Genomic DNA, 20,853 nt, shown 5'->3' on the forward strand with positions numbered 1-20,853 from the left:
CTTTCTCCCTAGCAGGAATATGGGCCATAGTCGTATATTGACCTATGAGGGTCTCTGACCATTCCGTTCTCTTATATATGGCTGCAGAGGGTAACAACTCGATTAGAATATGTTTAAACTTGGCTAAGAAGGAATTGAAGTACAAAGTTCAACGAGCTGAGATCCTTACAAGGACAGTTGAAATATCGATGGGTCCAGTTCCTGAACCTGTTTGACATAAAGAATCAATCATTGTAGTCATTCGGGTGGCTCAGGAGGTCAATGATGGAGGTTGTGCTGGGGAATCTGGTGAGGTAGTAGAAGCCATTACCTCATCCCTTTGACTCTAGATTGGCCTTGAGGCAAAAGAAGTACGTAATATCGGCGGGGGTGGGGCCTCCCACTCATGATTCAAAAATAGAAATTTTAGCCCTGCCAAAAGTTGGTACAAATTTATGGGGAGCTAGAACGATGCCAGTTCGACGTAGTTTAAAAAATCTACGAAATACTGTTCCAATGGAAGAAAGGCACCAGCCTTCAGGTGCTCATAACTCTATGCCCCAAATTCATCTTGGAGCGGAGTGCAGCTCCACTCTCCCTCCCTCAGAGGGAGGGAAACAAGACCCTCAGGTCCCAACTCGGTCCCGTGACTCAGTAAAATTTTATTCATCTTGCCCTGAGTCTTTATCTAGGATTTGATATGCTCAGCCTCAAAGAAAGTGTTGGGGTCAGCCACGATCTCCCAATACACCACTGGGCCGAAGTGGGGAATAGGGGTCTCGGATGTAACCTGCTTACCCTTATTCTTATTTTGGGAAGAAGACCATGCCACTGACTTTTTCTGGTTGGCCATAATTTAGTTTGCCTAGCGACAAAGCGACCTGTTAGAGGCGACCTAAGACACAACATTAATACGATGATAAAGGTAAGGCAACCAAGGGTTTTTGGATTCGGTCTATTCGACCTAAGATATATACGAGCTTAGATTTCCCTTAGCACCAATACTTGTGCACACACGTAGTCAGTGACCACGCGCTTTAACCTCGGGAAGCCTATGATACTTCGAGATTTGCGTGTCAGACCCAGTACCTTTTTGGAAAAGCAGATTAATGCAAAACCACTCAAAAAACCGTGACCCGTAAGTTACCTAGAACCGAACTTAAAAACCCTCAAATCTTCACATTCACATATTCAGATGATCCACTTTCAAACCCAAAAAACCTAGAAAATCACCAGTTTTTGTGCTTTATTTCTAATAATATCTATACCTATTGTTTTGGCCTAACAAAAAAATATACTAAACACAAACAGAACCAAAGTAGGAAAAATATACTGAAAAATTTCATAATACTTATTGAAAATTAAGAAGATGAAATTTAAACCAACTATAAAGATACTTACAATTTGGTTTTTCGATCGAGGAAATGATAGCAGCACCGAAGGTAATAACCTGAGTTTCTGGAATATGAGGGAATGTAGAAAACTCTAAAATTATTTTGAGGAGAAAAGAGCTGAATTTTTTTGAATGGAAAGGTGGTAAGATTCAAGTCTGATACTCCTATTTAAAAGTAAACTTCGGGAACCAATCTAGGCCACACAATTAGATCAGTTCATGATCCAAGGGTGTAGATTAAATAAACCAAGCGGCGGGAAAAAGTTGACAAGACAGTTGTCACAGTACTCGAAACCCAAATAGGTGCCTATTACAGACCAACACGTGTCTCGTACTTGAGTGAGTGGGTAGGCACATTTTTGTTGGTATTAAATGATCAAATTAAAGGTACGCAACGAAATATATGGACCCATTATAATAAATATTAATACCAGCTAGGATCATATACATATATAAATATTAAATCACATACAAATAGGTCAGGGATTACCTCTTGTAGCATATCAAGTGTCCATGAGTCTTTTTCTATAAATCAATAATCTTCCTATCCAGAGTTTTGAGATCTCACACCCTGATCTTCCAGACCAATCCTCAAACACACAAGGACGTGTGTGGGCACGTAGGATTCAAAAGGTTGATGTCCATGAGTCGTTTTCTATAAATCAATAATCTTCCTATCCAGTGTTTTGAGATCTCACACCCTGATCTTCTAGACCAATCCTCAAACACACAAGGACGTGTGTGGGCACATAGGATTCAAAATGTTGATTTATGTGACTCCCTAGATGTACTCAACACATGAGATCTAAAGAGTTTTGACAGAGAGAAGATTTAGAATAGTATTCAGCTTTAGAGAAAACTATCGCTTTAGAGAGAGAGTCTTATTATCCTTCCATTTTCTGAATATGTAATGACCCAACTACTCTAGACTTTGGACCATTAACGAAAACTATACATAGACACTAATCCTTAATAATACTTACAAGTGAAAAGATCATAACTTCATTAAAAACTTGTAAAAATAAAGGTTAAACTTACATAAACTCAAAGCAGGATATGGGATCCCATTGTTTTAAAAAGGAAACACATAACTTAATTGCAATAAAAAGGAGATTACATAAATAGGTGCGGAAAAATACACATAAACCACAAAACAAAGACTTCATCCTCGAAATCGAAACTCTCGACTCCTTGAATCCATTCCGCCTCAATTCCCATTCCCCAAGAATCCACGAACCTTTCCCGCCACTATAGCTATTTTCTTGCACATATAAACATAAAAAGAATGAGCCTAATGCCCAGCAAGGAAAATCTAACATATAGCCATATACATAAAAATTCATAATGCAACATAAAATCATACCATAACACTTATGTCACATACATACTATAATGGCCATTATTACTTGGGGTCCCATAAACTAAACAAGTCATATGCCCATTAGATTAGTGGGGTCTTGCTAGCTAAGCAAGTCATATGCCCATAATCTATTTGGGGCTTGTTAGTTGTATAGGTCATATGCCCAAGTCTACAAACATACTTAACATAGCATTTTTCATAACACATATTCATAAGATAACATATAAAAATCATATAATCACATAAATCCTATCCTATTTTCCTTACCAAAATAACCGGGATATGAGAACTGATTTGGGACCTTGGAACACTCCTAAAAACCATTTAAAATATGGTGGGTATATTGAAGAAAAGGGATGAAAGTGAAGAAGGAACTATACTATCAAAATATACTTACCAAAAACCTTGTGCTTAAGAACTTAGATTTCCTAACCAAGAATAAGAATAAGTTTAGAATACTGAGTAGAAGACTATGAGAACTTTAAAGAATATAATACAAAAATGGACTAGAGTTTGGGATACCTTGAGTACTTCTATGATCAATCTAAACCTTGAACCGAAATGTGAATAGAACCTTACTTCCCAAGTGTTTGGTAAGCTTATAGTGATCAAGCTTATAATTCCCAACCCAAGTGTTTACACTCTCACACTAACCTAGCAACTTGCAGCCTTTGAACTTAGAGTAATAGATGAATAAATGGCTGGGTACTAGGTCCTATTTATAGAGTTTAGGAATGAAAAGATCATCATTTAACTTGAATAAAAATAATGGCTTTTTAAGTGAAAATAATTTGAATTATCGTTCAGCAGAGGCTAAAGACTCATTCAGAAAGGTGTTGGACTTATCAAGAGGTTAGGGATTTGAATGAGAACATTTTTGAAAACTTTCAAAAACACACTGAAGGAGGCGATATATCGCCCCCTATAGGCGATATATCGCCTGGGCCATTATGCCCGAGGCAATTGTGCAACGTTTTGTGTTTTTCGTATCTTCGTACTGCAATATATCGCCCCCTATTGCTGCGATATATCGGCATACGCTGAATATTTAAACACGAAATTACACATTTTTAGCTTAATTTGAATTGAGTAAACAGCCTTGACTAAGCCCTCTAACGTTTTCAAAGTTGCTGACTGACCTTAGGGTATTCAAATTTTTAACCTTAATAAATTTAATCCTCAAAATACTTAATCATCATTAAACCTATACATGACATGTGCTATTATCTTATTGGGTCTTATCTAAACCTTATAATATAATAAATATTACCCTCAATATCAGTCATATTAACCAAACCTTAGGTTAAAATTAATATTCTTAAACTATAGGTTAAACTTAGAAAATCTACAAGTACTACTATGAGTGTCCAAATAAATCCCGGTCTAAACCAAAAATCCACAGTCATAATAATGCTATTATTACTATTATACTACTATCTAACTTTGCTAAGTAAAGTTCTTGGACTCTACAATTCATCACGTATATCAGATTTATAAAGATATTTAATCTAATTTAAATAATCTTTTTTAATTAAAATATAATTCAAATTAAAACTGATTAGATATTTTCATTTAATTATCTATTTAAATCATATATAAAAAGAATAATTAAATAACCGATTAAACAAATTTATTTGAAATCAAAATTCAAATCCCACAGATAAAATCCTTGATGCTAGGGGCCACACACTGTACTGTACAGTGTGTGTCGCCCGGCCCTATTAGGGTTGCCCTAATTTTCTTATTTGTTTATTTAATCAACTTTTTTAAAAAAATTATCTTAAAATATCAGTTTTAAATTAACTAAATAAATATCATATTATAAATAAGATATTTACTATTTTCTCTCTTAATATTAATCCAAACAAGATTAATATTAATTTTAACCTATAGTATTTCAAAATAAAAACTATATAGTTAAATAATTAATTAATTCACAATTAATCAATTACCCACAATTATCAAATAATTATTTTCTTGCCATGGAAAATTAATTCCTCTGCAATTTAGTCATTTCTCTTAACAAATCATTCTTTTGACATCCTTGCCCTTGATAGTGTAGGACTGAGGTGATCTCGAAACCATGGACCTATAATACGAAGATCAAATAAACTAGATTATTAATAAAACTCTTTAATCTAATAATCTTATTTATTAATTCCATGATTACTCCACTATAAATATGGAATTACCAACAATTAGGCAAAATTACTGTTTTACCCTTCTAATGACCTTTTTTATCCTTAAGTACCATTAATTCACTAGCGAATAATTAATCTATAATCTAATTATAGATTTGAGCTCAATAACTATTCAGTTCCAAATCAACCCTTAAGGGAATTAATATTCGATCCATTAGGATAGCATGGATTCCAATATTGTAATTCATGTTCTCAACCATCCATGATATTGAATCTCCAAAACAAAAGTAATTAGCCTCATTATTCTAAAAGACCTTAATGAGTGAAAAAAAAGATCCAATAAACATAAATAGGAGTTCATGAATACTCAGAAATTAGACTGATCTACAAATGATCATCTATTATGACAAGAATTAAATCTTTACGTCAAAGGGTAAGTTTATAAAGATAATTAATTATCATCGGTCATGTCATATATAATCTCTATTATATAGAGCACCTATACTAAGATATATATCCACATCAGTAATCTGAATCTAGATTACTTGCATCTCGTATGCTTAGCAAACCATACTAGTATCCATTCATTAAAGATTCCTTATTGATTTAATATATTACTGACTATTTTATTCATTATATATGATTTTAATTCTCTTGTACTAATACAAGATCATATTTTCATGAATGAATAGGGCATTTTCTTGATATTATTATATAATTAATTCAAACAATAATTATAACATTCAAATATAATAAAATTGTACTTTTATTTAAAAACCAATAAAATGTCTTTACATGCTTTTAAGGCATTATTCCTAACAATCTCCCACTTTCCCTTAAAGCAAGTGAGGCATCTCCCTAATCCCATACTTTGCATGTGACCCATGAACGACTTTGCAGGAAGTGTCTTGGTTAACGGGTCAGCCAGGCTCTGTTCCGACGCTATCTTCATAACAGTCACATCACCTTGGTGTACAATCTCTCTTTCCAGATGGTATTTTCTTTCTATATGATTCCCTCTCTTGTGGCTTCTAGGTTCTTTGGAATTAGCTACTGCTCCATTGTTGTCATAGTGCAGGATTAGTGGCTTATCCATATCTGGAACAACTTCCAAATAAGTGTAGAACTTCCTCAACCAAACCACTTCCTTAGCTACTTCACAAGCCGCTATGTATTCAACTTCCATGGTTGAATCAACTATGCTGGATTACTTAATGCTTCTCTAGATCACAGATCCTCCACAATGAGTGAACACTGACCCGAATGTCAATTTCTTACTGTCTTTGTATGATTGGAAATCAGAATTAGTGTATCCAGTAGGGTTTAGCTCACCCCCTGAATATACCAGCATATAGTCTCTCGTTCTCCTAAGATACTTGAGAATGTGCTTTACTGCAATCCAGTGTTCCAAACTAGGATTTGATTGATAACAACTTACAATCCCAACTACATAACATATGTCGGGCCTAGTACATAACATAGCATACATCAGACTCCCAACTGCTAAAGCATAGGAATACTTTCTCATATCCTTTTCCTCCTGAGGTGTCTTGGGACATTGTTTCTTGGAGAGAGCAATTCCATGTCTGGTCAGTAATTGACCTTTCCTGGAATTCTCCATAGAGAATCTTTCAAGCACCTTATCTATATAATTAGTCTGAGAAAGTGCCAAGAGCTTGTTCTTCCTTTCCTTTAGGATTTGGATTCCTAGAACGTAGCTCGCCTCACCGAAATCTTTCATTTGTAACTTTTCAACTAACCATTTCTTTACGTTTGACATGGTCTCTACATTGTTCCCAATGAGCAAAATTTCATCAATGTAAAGAACTAAGAAAAACATAGCGTTTCCTTTAATGTATTTATACACACATGCTTCATCAACATTCTATTCGAAGCCATATGTTTTAATTGTTTCATCAAAAGTGATATTCCAAGATCTAGATGCTTGCTTTAATCCATAAATGGATTTCAGCAACTTGCACACCTTTTGATCTTCCCTTTTCTTTATGAACCCTTCTGACTGTACCATATAGATACTTTCATCAAGATAGCCATTCAAAAATACTATCTTGACGTCCATTTTCCATATTTCATAATCATTGGCGGTCGCTATGGATAAGAGGATACGAATGGATTTGAGCATGGCCACAGGAGAAAATGTTTCTTCATAATCAACACCTTCTCTCTGAGTGTAACCTTTGGCTACAAGCCTTGCTTTGAAAGTCTCTACTTTCCCATCTAAACCTATTTTCTTCTTGTATATCCACTTACACCCTATGGGCCTGAGATCTTCAGGTGGATCCACAAGTTCCCAGACAGAATTGGAATACATCAGTTCCATTTCTTGCTTCATGGCTTCTTGCCATTTCTCCTTTTCAGGATCATCCATTTCATGTTTAAAGTTTAATGGATCGTCCTTGTCTTTATCAGATACAACGACATGTGCCTCATGTTCATAGTGAACAGGTTGTCTCACAATCCTCCCTCTACGACTGTAACGCCCTGGACAGCCAAGACCGTTACACTGTGTGTTTATAAAAGTGCTAGACTTGCTAATCAAGTCGTTTAATTAAGAACGTGTTACTGAAACTATAAAGGAACTAGGGTTAAAATGTGTTGGTCTTAAAAGTCACATTTCTCATAAAGAAAAATTTCCTGTTTACACGGGATCCCAAAAAAATATTAAGATTAAAACCATTTACAAAAGATTCAAGAACTAAATACAGTATTAGCCATATTAAGGCAAAACAGACAATTAGGCAATCTCTGTCCTGATCCATTCCTCGGCCATGGCGACCGAACAGCTGGCTATGTTCATTCAACCCTCGCAGCTCTCCATCTTAGGATTGGTCCAACTTGCCTTTGCCTTTACCTGCACCACGTAGCACCCGTGAGCCAGGCCCAACAAGAAAACACAACAACAGAGCATAAGCAATGAACCGACAATCCAATATCTCATATTGCATAACATATTCTCAACCATATAGACATTCAGAATAATAAAGTATTCAGCATACTAAACACACCAACTCATATTTTACATCAATGAACAAATGATAAATAGGGTTAGCGCCCTCAGGCCGCACCCTCCGTTATCCCACTGACTCCGGCCCGCTTAAACCGAGCTCAGTGAATATTAAGTTGTCCTCGGCTACCAGTGGCCAAGCCGCGCCCTGTGCGCAAATATTGTGTACGGCACCCTTAGGCCGCTATCACATGTCCCATGGCATAATACCATCATTGACATTATACAGATATCGGGAGCACTTAGTCCCATCACAAACATATAACCGGGTGTAGTTTTCTTACCTTTAGACTCGCTAGCTTTGTTCACTTGATTCCTTGAGCATGATCCCTCTCGAGCCTTAGCGCTCACCTAATCACAACCATAAATCAAAGTCATCACCAAACCTCAAATCCAAAACCTAGCCTCGGGACCAATATCGAGCCCCCCGGGAAGTCCTAGTTCCACCAAACAAGGTGGTGGAATCAAACCTCGAACCCTTGGTCAAAAACCCTTGAAAATAACCCTAAACCCCCTTTCTGGTAACAGGGCAGCTCTACAACGCTCTAAGGAGGGCGCTACAGTGCTACAAGCAGAACCAAAATCCCCCAGAAAGCATGGCCTAGCGCTACAGCACCCAAAGGCTAGCGCTGTAGTGCTAGTCACAGACAGGCAACACCTCATTTTCCCTTCTTGCGATTTCCTCGAGCCAAACTTAACCAAAACTTCTCCAAATCTTCACCAAACGCAAAAACAAGCTTATTAACACACTCCACGCATCCCAAACATCCCAAATATTCAAAACCCAAGCACATGCATCCCTAATCTCAAAACTCACCATAGTTGACCCTAAACTCAGAAACTCAGCAGAAACTAGTCAAAACATCTAAGTTTAAAGCTCAGAATTTATACCTTTGATGGAAATTTGAGTTCAAGTTAGCCTCTAGACCTCCTTAGCTTGTTCTTCCTCAATTCATTGGCTTGAGTTCCCCTAAAATTCCCATCAACTTAGCTTAGATACCATAATTCAAACTAGCCAAACCAGAAACTGAAAACTCCAAAGGCTTACCTCAAGTATTGGTGTGATCCTGCTAACCCCTTGCCAACCCTTCAAGCTTAGCTTAGTATTCTTGTTACTCAGCTTAACCTAGCTCCCTTCTGAGTTTTTCTCCAAGAAGACTGAAGAGAAATGGTGAGAGAACCACAAACCGACCCTAAGAAAACTACTATGTTTTCCTCCCTTTTCTTTTTTCTTTCTTTTCCTTCTTTTCTTTCTTTCCTCAGCCTTCTACCTTTTTCTACAATTCCCACTAAGTATAAAGCCTCAGCATACCTATCCCTTGCAAGCCAAATGACCATAATGCCCTCCCTTTAATTTTAAACCTTTAAGTGCATCTAGGGCGTTTTGGTCATTTCACCCCAATTCCCGCTAGTACCTCGAGTGTCTCTAATATTTTCCGCTTACCTCCCGATACCTAATTTATCACCAATTATATTCCTCATCATCAAAATTAACCTCAATATATTCTCTAAATTCCCATTTATACCCCTAGGCTCGCCCCGAGCCGGGTATAAATCCCCACAGTGACTTTTTCGCTAATCTTCTCACTAGGATCGTCTCGAATCACAAATCACAAATATATCCACATAATAATGTGGTCTCAACAATTATCGCATATATATATACAGTTATGCCCGCAACGGGCCAAAATTACGATTATGCCCTTCTAACCTAATCAGGGCCTACATGCATACTAATACACATAGTCATGCATCTCAAGTATTCAAATAGTCATATAATGTGCTTTAAATCATTAAATCACATATATTCCAATTATGCCCTCCCGGTGCACTAATCAAGGCCCTTAAGACCTATTAGTAATTTTGGGTCGTTACAACGACGTTGCACCGGGGTTTCTTTTCCAGGAATCATGGTTTCCTCGGTTTGTCATTTATCATTTAATGATGAAGATGATTGTGATGGAATCTTATCAGCTGTGAGTTCCTCCAATACAACCTTGCTCGGAAGTTTATAGTTATTCATATAGTCATGTTGAAGGAAGGTCGCATTTGTGGAAACAAATACCTTTTGATCCTTGGGACTATTGAAATAATCACCTCTTGTTTATGGAGCTGTAATGACCCAACTATTTCTAAGACCTTGGACCATTAAAAACTACTAGTCATAGATACTACTTTTGGAGAAAGATACATAAGAAGTAATATAACTTTATTGAAAACTCAAAATATTGTATCAAATACACGATAACATAAAATATGGCATGGGTACCCATTGTTTAAAAGAAAAACATAAACTTGAATTCAATTGTTTAAAACTATATGCGGAACTACAAAAGAAACATAATTCAAAAGACTAAAATAAATTTCATCCTTGATCGACATGCAGTCCACTCATTCTATTCATCCTCAACACACAAGCCAAGCTTACACACAATCCTTCCACCTTACATATCATTTTCCTGCATCACACTAAAAATAAAGGAATGAGCCTAATGCCCAGCAAGTAAAACCTACTAAAAACATACATCATATATCATAAGCCTAAAACTACATCATAAACATAAACTATAAAACATATGACTATAAAAACATATATCATATAAGACTACAATGGCCATCATTCTTCTTGGGGCTTGCTAGCTAGGCAATCATATGCCCATAAATTTACGGGGTTTGTTATCTAAACAATTCATAAAAATTTGTGGGGCTTGTTATCTGAACAAATCATATGCCCAAGGAATATATTCTTGGGGCTTGTTATCTGAACAAGTTATATTCTTGTTATTTAAATAAATCATATACCCAAGAACTAAAAACATATCATACATATACATATCATAGCATAACATATCATAACATAAACATATTATAACATAAACATAACATAACATATAAGTACATAAAATCAATCCTATTTTCCTTACCAAAAGCCAAGATATTTGAAAACAAGAACGAGATTCGAAAAATCCTATAAACCAACAGTAGAAAAAGGTGAGAATCTCTAAGAATAGAGATGAATATGAAAACTAAACCATCAAGAAGAAACTTACCAAGAAGGACCTTAAGTTTCAAGAACTTAAATACCTAATCAAGAATCATAAACAAGAGTTAGGATCTGAATAAAAGAAACTAAAGGATTATAAAGAATTGAGCTTAAGGAATAGGAATACCTTGGTTGATCTTATAGATTGATCTAAACCTCAACACTGAAACCACACTATATCTCACTTCCCAAGTGTTTAGAAAGCTTAGAATGATAAAGCTTTTATCCCAAACCCAAGTGTATCTCTCTATGCTAACACTAGCACCTTGGAGGCTTTCATCAAGTACTTGAAGAATGAAGAAAATGGCTAAGCACTAGGTCCTATTTATAGAGTTTGAGGAGTTAAACTATCCTATAAAAAAAATACTTAAATCCTTAAATAAACATGATTATGACAAGTGTCATGCTCTTAATGGTTTTGGAAGGTTCTAGAGTTTCTAGAACTTTCTTTTATAATAAAATCCTTAAATAAACATGATTATGATAAGTGTCATGCTCTTAGTGATTATAGAAGGTTCTAGAGTTTCTAGATCTTTCTTTTATTTAAAAATACATAATTTCCTTCTAACTATAATCTAAATTTAAATTTAAATAAAATAGAATCATAACTTCTAACTTCCTAAATCTCATAACTCTAAACTCACATGTAGTAAAATCAACATATTTGGAGCTGTAGGATTCTGATTTAGACCATCTTTACACTGTTAATAAGCTAATTCAATTATCTACAACTTTCTAGAAATACTATTTTTTGAAATTCATAATATAGTTGAGTCAAAAATAGGTCGGAAGTTACAGTACCCTAAAGTTACGAAAAGTCTATTTAATTATCTAAATAACAGCCTAATCCACAAATATCTTAACTAACCATACAATAACAAACTCTAATTCCCTAGCCTGATTTTGAATTTACTAAGCCCAAAATCTTATTGGACTTTTGGGCTTCATGTAGGCTCGATCCATAACACTTTTTAATAATATCATAATTAACTTATTCTTATGCAATCACCCCCTTTTCCACATACAAGGTTACTAATATCATAAACCTATACTATACTATAATAATCATACCTACTAAAAAAAATAAACCTTATGTTATAATTAATATTCTTAAACTATAGGTTAAACTTATAAAATTCATAACTGTTGCTACGAGTTTCCAACTAAGTCCCGACTTGAACCAAAATCCACAGAATATTATGGGACTATACAGGAGCATAGCCAAAAAAAATGCACACTTTCGACCTTAATTCAAGTTTCCCTGATTTAGGTCTAAGAAAATGAGCAGGACAACCCCAAATGCAGAAATGGTGCAAACTAGGTTTGTTTCCATTCCACGGTTCCAGTGGCATTTTGCTAATGGTCTTAGATGGGACTATATTCAAAATTTACGTCATCGTTTGAAGTGCATATCCCAAGAATGAGAGAGGAAATGAAGAGTAGTTTAACATAGATCTGACCATGTCCAACAAGGTTTTTTTTCTTCTTTCAGAAACACCATTTTGTTGTGGCGTTCCTGGTGTTGTGAGTTGGGATAGAATACCATGCTCCAGCAAGAAATCTTTAAATTCTAAATCCAAATATTCTCCACCTCGATCAAATCGAAGTGTCTTTAGAGTCTTACATACTACTTCTCAACCTCAACTTTGAATTCTTGAAACTTACAAAAGGTTTTAGATTTCTTAAGCATTAGGTAAGTATGAACATATCTTGAGTAATCATCAATAAAACTGACGAAATACTCATACCCACCTCTAGCTTGTGCATTGATTGGATCACAGACATTGATGTGTACAAGCTCCAAAGGTTTCTTTGGCTCTATTGCCTTTCATTGAGAAAAGACGTTTGGTCATTTTACCTTCTAGACAAGATTCACAAACCAGAAGAGTTCCAACTCTTAGTTCTCTCAAAGGTCCATCTTTTGTTAACCAGTTTATCCTATCTAGACCTATATGACCGAGTCTAAGATGCCAAAGATATGTGTCATCCTCGTTTGAAATTTTTTTGTCTTTTGTTACCTTGCGGTTTTGCTAATTAAATCATTATGAATTATTGATCGTTTGTTAATTTGGTTTGAGCATATACAGTCCGTCATTATGTTCTGCTTGACATATTTTGAAATCATTCTTTGAAATAAAAATCGCATTATTACTAAAAGAAATATAAAAAAATTGTTCATGCAACATAGATAAAGAAACTAAGTTTCTAGAAAATCCGAGAATAAAATAAACATTGTTCAAAACTAAATAATTATTCCCAAAAATTAAACGGACTGTTCCCTTTGCTCTTGCTGAAACGAGCACTCCACTTCTAACTCGCATGGTCACCTCGCCATCTGCCAGCTCTCTTGATGACTCAAGAATCTGCATGGAATAGCAAACATGGTTAGTGGCTTCTGAATCTAAAACCTAGGATGACATTTCATCCTCCACTACACAAGCTTCAAGTACAAGTAAATCATATTTACCTTTATTTTTCAGCTCAGAGAGATACTTCTTGCAGTTTCTCTTCCAATGACCTTCAACTCCTCAGTGGAAGCATTTTCCTTTTGGTTATTTCTTCTTGGAGTTGTTGTCAATTTTTTTCTCCTTGGCTTTTGGTGCCTTCATGCCTTTATTGGACTTTTTTCCCTTTCCCTTGTCCTTATTATTGTTCTTCTTTCTCTTCTTGGATTTCTCCTCAGAGTTTGAAGATTTCTCCTCTACCATATTTTCTTCAGTCTCTTTAGTAATGAATTTGCTAAGAGACTCAAATGTCTGTAGTTCATTCAAAATCAAGATCATGTTGAATTCTAACTTATTCATAATGTACTTGGTGGTGAATGCAAAAAAGGTAGGAGTAAGCGATCCAATATGATGCTTACTTGTGTACACTAATCAATAATGGCCCCATGTATTGTTGCTTCATGCATCACATTAATCGTGTGTAAAACATGTTCACGTACAAAAACACATTTCTTCATCTTAGTAGTCATGTAGGTTCTAGTAGCCTCATGTCTACTTTGATCATATTGCTGCCCAAACATGACCTGCAGAGAATCCATTACCTCAAACGCAGTTTCCATGGTTTCATGTTTTATTCTCAGAACATCATTCATGCTCACAAGCATGTAACACTTTGCCTTACTATTGGGTTGAGTCACGGCATCATACTTGTCCCGAACATTATATGGGGCAGTGGTAGCAGGCTCTTCAGGACATTCCTTAGTTAGGACAAGTTTATGGTTCTCACAGATTAACATAAGATTTAGATTTGATTTCCATCTTATAAAATTATCACTATTAAATTTTTCAAGTGATAGTAAAGCGGTTATTGGATTGCCACCGTTCGACATTACTGAAATAAATAGATAAAAACAATAATATTATCATTTGAAAAAATGTCAATGTTTTGGAAAGTAAACATGATGCATGAATGCAACAATTAAAATACATAAATGTTCCACAATAAAACTACCCAACAAATAAAGTGTCGCCTTAGGGTCGGTCAAGTTAAATTCAGATAACTTATAAAACAATCTTATCTTTATAATTTAAAAATAAAAATAACTCTTTATTTTCTCTTTTAAATATAAAGTACCGCTGGTTTGGTCAAGATGCAATTATCCATCGTAAAAGCTTAATTACATTTTTGTAAGTGTAACCCATTATTTCCGATTTCATGACTTAACTTAGAGAGTGTCGCCTTAGGGTTGATCAAGCCTAAAATACATCACACCCTCCTATCTTCATAAGAAGCCAACCTTGGCATTGATATGTCTAGAAACATTCCCTAGGGTGATGGAAACAAAGCCGCCTCGAGGCCCTATTCATATCTCACTGTGTTGTACTAATAATGGAGACCACAGGTCACATTGAGATGTTCACCTTCTCCCACTAACTATTTAAGATTAAATGGGTTTTATTAAATTAATCAATCAATTCCAAATTAATTACTAGTTTATTGATAACCCTATGAATGTAATTAATTAAAAAATCATAATTATAAAAGAGCATGTTTCTATAATTAATGTAATCTAAATAATTACCCATTACACTCATCTAACTTTACTAAAATGCTTTTTATATAAAGTTGTTTATCTTAAAGGCCTATAAAAACTATTGCCTTTATTATGGTGTGAATTACCAAGTTTTAACTAATTTAATACACTACACCAAACACCCATTTCCATAACACATCAATATAATACTAATAGAAAAGTATTATGGTATGGTAGAGTATTATATTGGGCAACTTTTTATGTAAAAAGGGTGGTAATAAATTGCACATCCCGCCACTTAGAATTTTTTTTTAATTTATGAGACTGAGAATCCCGAGACACCCATCTCCTTCTCTTCCCCATTTTTGAGACCTGAGACATCCATTTCTGCCCATTTCCTTCAACATATCGACACAGCACACAAATTTTTTCAACATATCTGAGCTTTCCTTCAACATTCCTGCCCATTTCCTTCAACACATTGACACAAAGAAGAGACCCATTTCTTCGGCTTGGTCATACGGTCTCCAAACTCCTCACCCTCTCTCTCTCGTCTTTCTCTATCCCTCTGTCTACCTTCGATTTCCAGTCGTTGGGCTTTACAAAATTGTTCTTCTCTTCGGTGGCAAGCCAGGTAAGTAATTAGTTTAAGATGTTAGATTTATCAGCTTGAATCTCATAGAATCTATAAAATTTGTGGTTTTTGTTCGGCACCATCTTCGACATTTCCAATCACGTTTCTTATTCAAAGAAAAATGGGGCTTTCAAAATTTTCTAAGTTTCTTATTTCCCAGATTTTGTTTTGAAATTTTGCTCTGTAATGTTATGCTCTATAAACTAGAGCGCCAAAAATTTCTCATTCTCTCTCAATTCTTTCTCTCACATCAGATGAAAAAATTTCCTCATTCTCCTAATTCCCTCAGTCGCACTCTCTCACAACGCTCGTCTCTTTCTTCCTTGCTCTCACAGACCCCTTTCTCATGCAGGTGTACTGACGAAGGCTTCTGGGGACTTGGCGATGCGGAGGCTCGACATGCTCAACAACGCATGGCTGGCGATGGGGATGTGCTGTGGTCGACGATGCGAGGCTGGAAACAGGGCTGGGTTTGAAGCTTAGAGCTAGGTTGAAGTTTGAGGGTTGGTTAATTTGTAGAGAAAGGGTCGAGAAGAAAGGGAGAGAGGTAATTTTATATATGTATATATTAAATAGATTTATCTTTATTAAAATAAATGTTTAGATATGATTTTCTTCTTCTTTGAATCATATTACTGTGTTAGGATTCTCTACAATGTTATTTGCCTAAAAAGTTTGAATTTGAATTTGAGATTTGTTCCTTGAATTACTTTTAAATAAGTTGGTTTAGGTACTTTTCAATTGTCTGGGTAGAGAAAACGAATGGCTAGTTATAACCAATGAAAATGATGCTCGTATGGAAATAGCATCTTGTGATTTTTTTGGTGGTGGAGGCTCCTGTGATTTTTAAGGCCACACAAATATGGCAAACTCACACCGTAGGTATAAGTCAGTTTTATACTTTGTGTTATTGGGCTTGTTCCTTCAAAGGAAGAAACCATTATAGTTTGCTAGTCTATTGTTTCGTGAACATTCATATCATTTTAGATAAATTATTTTCCCTATTTTTGTATCAGTGGAATGTTTAAAAGATCAAGTGATGGGGCAAGAGTTGTTATTGGTACTATCATGGGAGTTGTCTTTGGATTTTTTATCGGCATGTCCTTTCCATCTGTTTCTCTAAATAAGGTAAATCATCTTCCATCATGTTGCATTTGCATTAAACTGAAAACCTTTATCTATTTGATTTATCTTACACTTCGCATATTAACTTACCTTCGAGCCTTATATCATCTCTTGATGTAGCCATCACTGATATACATGGATCCACCACAAGCAGAAGTCTTGAAGACAATGAACCAAGCAATGTTCCTAGGGTAATTTTTGTGCTTTCTTTAGAATATAAAAAGCTTTAGTGACGTTTCATCTTATTTATTGCAAAAAATTTGAAACCATAAGGACTGCTGGACTAGTACCCACTACCCACAACATCTTTTACCAGTAATAGTTGATTGGATTGATATTGGTGATAGTTTGTTTCTTCATGCTCTTCATATCTAATAGCTATGTATAAATTTATCATCAATCCAGCTTGCATTGTAATGACCAGGGATTGAGAATTTCCATTAGAAATCTTGTTTGTTGCTATTGTTGGGTTTCTTTGTTATTTTGTGTTTTCTGTTGTATCCTATCCCCTGTTTGCTATTGTTTTATACTTGCAATGAATTAGGCTGGACCTTTCTTATGTTCATAAAATATTATAGTTTCCCTCTTGAAATGAATTACCACATAGTATTATGAAAGCATCTCTTCCTGGCACAATTTTGATGAGGTTTCCTTTTTTATAATGTCATATTCCCATATATGAACTTAAAACATGACAATTGCTGGAGTTTTTGTTTGATGCTTGAATGCGTTGAGAATGATGACCGACTTATCAAACACATTTTAATTTTTTTTTTAGTTTTTTTTTTGTCTCTTTTCTGGAATACCTTATCCTTTTATAAATGTAGTCTTATTTTAATAAAATTCTCATTCCTTATTTATAATGTGTTGGGAGTTGTAACTAATTGGTTGTTTGGTAGAAAATGATTACTGGACAGAATTCCAGTTAGTTGACTTGAAAAGTCTGTCACAGTAAAGTCTTCGTGTCAACATGAATTTTTTGAAGAAGCAAGTTCTTATCTACAGTGACTTTTGGGCCTAATGTCAGCTTAGCTAGTAGAATGGGTGGGAAAACTCATATTCAAGACTCAAGGGTTGATCATGAATAGAGAGGACCAAAAATAAACTTGGAGAAGGGATAAAGAAAATATTTTGATGTTGTCATTTCCTTTATGTATGTGTGTGTGTATATAATCATTATTGATGCTTAAAGCAGTGATATTTCATGTACTATATTTGAATTCAATACTAAATATATATTTGAAGAAGTGAATTCAAACTGAATGATTGTCCAGTTCGAATTGTGTTTTTTACTTCTTGAGAAAACATAGTATTTTGCACTGATGGAATTAGTTTGTTTTATATATTTTTGCAATTTATGGGTTTTCTTAAATGGTAGTGTTTCTGTACCTGCATACCCACTCAAAATTAAGTTGTGGGAGTTTGTTACAGTCTGGAAAAAGGGTTATGTGTAACACTAGTGTGATTTTTCACAAGTGGTAGCATAAATAGTGATAATGAAGAGAAATAGAACTAATAGTGGGACCTACCATAATTTTTTTTTTTTAAAAAATGATTATAAGTTTCTAGCAGTAAGATGACAAGTGGATCATGTTGTTTGCTCTATGCCTTCTGAGTATGTGATTTTGTTTGTTTGCTCCCAGATATATGTTTCAACGAATCCTCGTGGTGCTGAATTACTTCCTCCAGGGATTACTTCCTCCAAGGATTATTCTTAATTTCTAACCATTCTCACATTGCTATTAATATTTGTGATTTCTATTAACTATGGCCGTACTACTATTAGTTTGTTTTGTTAATTTGTTTTGAGTCACATTCTGGCTATTGGAATCTTCAGTTTTTCACTTTTCATTTCAATTTTTCGATTTGTACCCAAGATTGTTGTCTAGTTTTAGTTCGGAACATTTGGATTTTTATTAATGTTATTTTTCTTGAAATGTTACTTCTTTATTTTGATTGTGTCAGCAAACTTTTGATGAATTGACCTCTTTCACCCTGCTTTTTAAGCCAGTTTAGCAAGCTTATAATAAGATTTTAAATTTTAGCAGCAATAGAAATTCTTCACGTCAAGATATACATTTGCTCAACCTTTAATTCCTAATATTATATCTTCCAATATAGTTAAAACTTTCAAGAAACTACTTTCTCTATTGTCTGACATATTGAATGAAAATGGGACTGGGTAATGAAAATAGAAATTCTTCTTAATTTCTAACCATTATCACATTCTAGGTGCATATGTAGCAAACTCAAATTTTTGGGTCAAAGCTTAGTTGGCTAGTGATGAAGGCATCAGTGGGCATATTCCAGTGAGAAGGCCAAAGTAGAGTTGAATTACAACCCTAGAAGCTTGAAAGAAGGGCTGGAAGAGGTTCTGTCGTGGCGTATGAACTTAGGCAGGTTTTTATTGACCCCTCTCCTTTCTAACAGCCAGGTTTTTGTATAATAATGCTTTATGTATAATATCATATTCTAACTTTTCATACATGAAAATCCTTTGGTGTATGCATAATATGAATAGCCTTTGGTGTAGAGTTGTATGGTACGTTCATATGCAAGACCTGATTCTGTTTTGGAAAGCCTTTCATTTTATTTTACTTTTCCATAAAACTTGTGGAAAGATTTTAAAGCAAGACTTGATTCTGTTTTTGGATTGACTCTTTTAAATTTAATGGCACATGATTGAATTGTGAAAAATGCTAAGAGACTACATGTGCTGGGCACTGTCTCTTCTGTTGAAATTTTCTGGCTCTTTTGTTTCTAAAGAGAATGTTCTTTCATTCTTAAAGAGTTTTGGGTGAGAGAATTATCTGCATTTAAATTGTTGTTCTGATTTTTCTATTGAATGAACTTTCTAAATGCGGTTTTTCTGAATGAACTTTGTGATTTTTCATATCCGAGTGAGTTTTCTATGCTCTAATGTGTTACTCAGCTTTGAGAAATGTGGTTTGTAGTTGTCCAAAATTATGTGGTTAGTGTGAAATTGGATTGAGTTGGATAACAGCTGATCGTGTTTAATGTTTATTGTGAGATATATATATATATGTACTAGCTCAACTTTTGCAGTTCTTTGAGATTCATTCTTTGAATTGTGTTCCGGTAGGAACTGTATAGATAAGCTTTTCTCTCAAATAGAAACTTCACCGCATGTGTAATATTCATTCATTTTTATAGTGATTTAAATACATTTAATAATAAATTTTAATTTCATATGAGAAAAGGAAAATAATCAATGTTTTATTTCTCCCTTCATCTTTGCTTCAGCTAGTAGCTGGAATTTCCCTTTCTTCTCTTTAGTTTTTCTATTTTTGGGTTGTGTTTTGAGTTTGGTGGAGGAGTTTTCATGTAGGGATGTAATGGGGTTCTCATAGAGGTATGCATCTGATCTGTTTACTGTTTAGTGTCTTAATAATAAGCCTAATAATAATTTAATATGCATCTGATCTGTGCTATTCAGGTGAGCCATATTGATAAGGGCATAAATCCACCCTTAGCTAATGAACTATTCCTCTAAAAATAAGTAAATGCTAGATATTAGGATAGGTGTTGTGGCTGGTATTGTAGTGCTAACAGTAAGTATATATATGATGAATATTAATTATTTGTGCCATATGCGCATATATATTATAGGCTCTATCGCTTGCTAAAATTCTTTTGCAAGTGACGAGGCCATGAACTGCAGTACTTGGAAAGCTACCAAGGACTAGTGTGTACTGGAACACCCTGCAATACCCAGAGGCAAGGCAGATTCCTGGAGTTTTGATCATCAGAGTTGACTCTGTTATTTACTTCTCCAACTCTAACTATATTAAAGAAAGGTATCTTGTCATTATTATTAATAGTTACCTTCTGATATAGTAATTAAAAGAATGTGAGTGCAAGAATAGGTGCAGAGTTGACTAAGATACATTAAGTTAACCTAGTTACAAACCATTATCATGCTAATCCATGGTTAATTGTAGAGACTTACAAAGTTATATCACAGAAGTTGAATGAAATTTTACATAATAAATCTTTACTAATTGAAAGTTTAATTTGCTTGAGATGCTTAATAAGCACTCTTAGAAAGATGCTAATAATTGCTTTTTAAATATTAGGGAGATGCATAGTGAAGCAAGCCATGAGATTAGAATGAGCAAAAAAAATAAAAATGCAGTTTTATATTAAATAAAGA

General features: G+C 34.6%; 1 long non-coding RNA gene across 1 annotated transcript; it reads left to right on the top strand.

The window, feature by feature from the left end:
- The first annotated feature begins 16,584 nt into the window (after positions 1-16,584).
- LOC133815986 (uncharacterized) lies at positions 16,585-18,374 on the top strand. Its single transcript, XR_009884934.1, has 3 exons — positions 16,585-16,682; positions 16,800-16,870; positions 18,323-18,374. It is a non-coding gene; the product is annotated as an uncharacterized LOC133815986 (long non-coding RNA).
- Positions 18,375-20,853: the final 2,479 nt, after the last annotated feature.

This window comes from Humulus lupulus, chromosome 2 (genome assembly GCF_963169125.1).
Source record: "Humulus lupulus chromosome 2, drHumLupu1.1, whole genome shotgun sequence".
In the NCBI taxonomy this organism is placed as follows: Eukaryota; Viridiplantae; Streptophyta; class Magnoliopsida; order Rosales; family Cannabaceae; genus Humulus; species Humulus lupulus.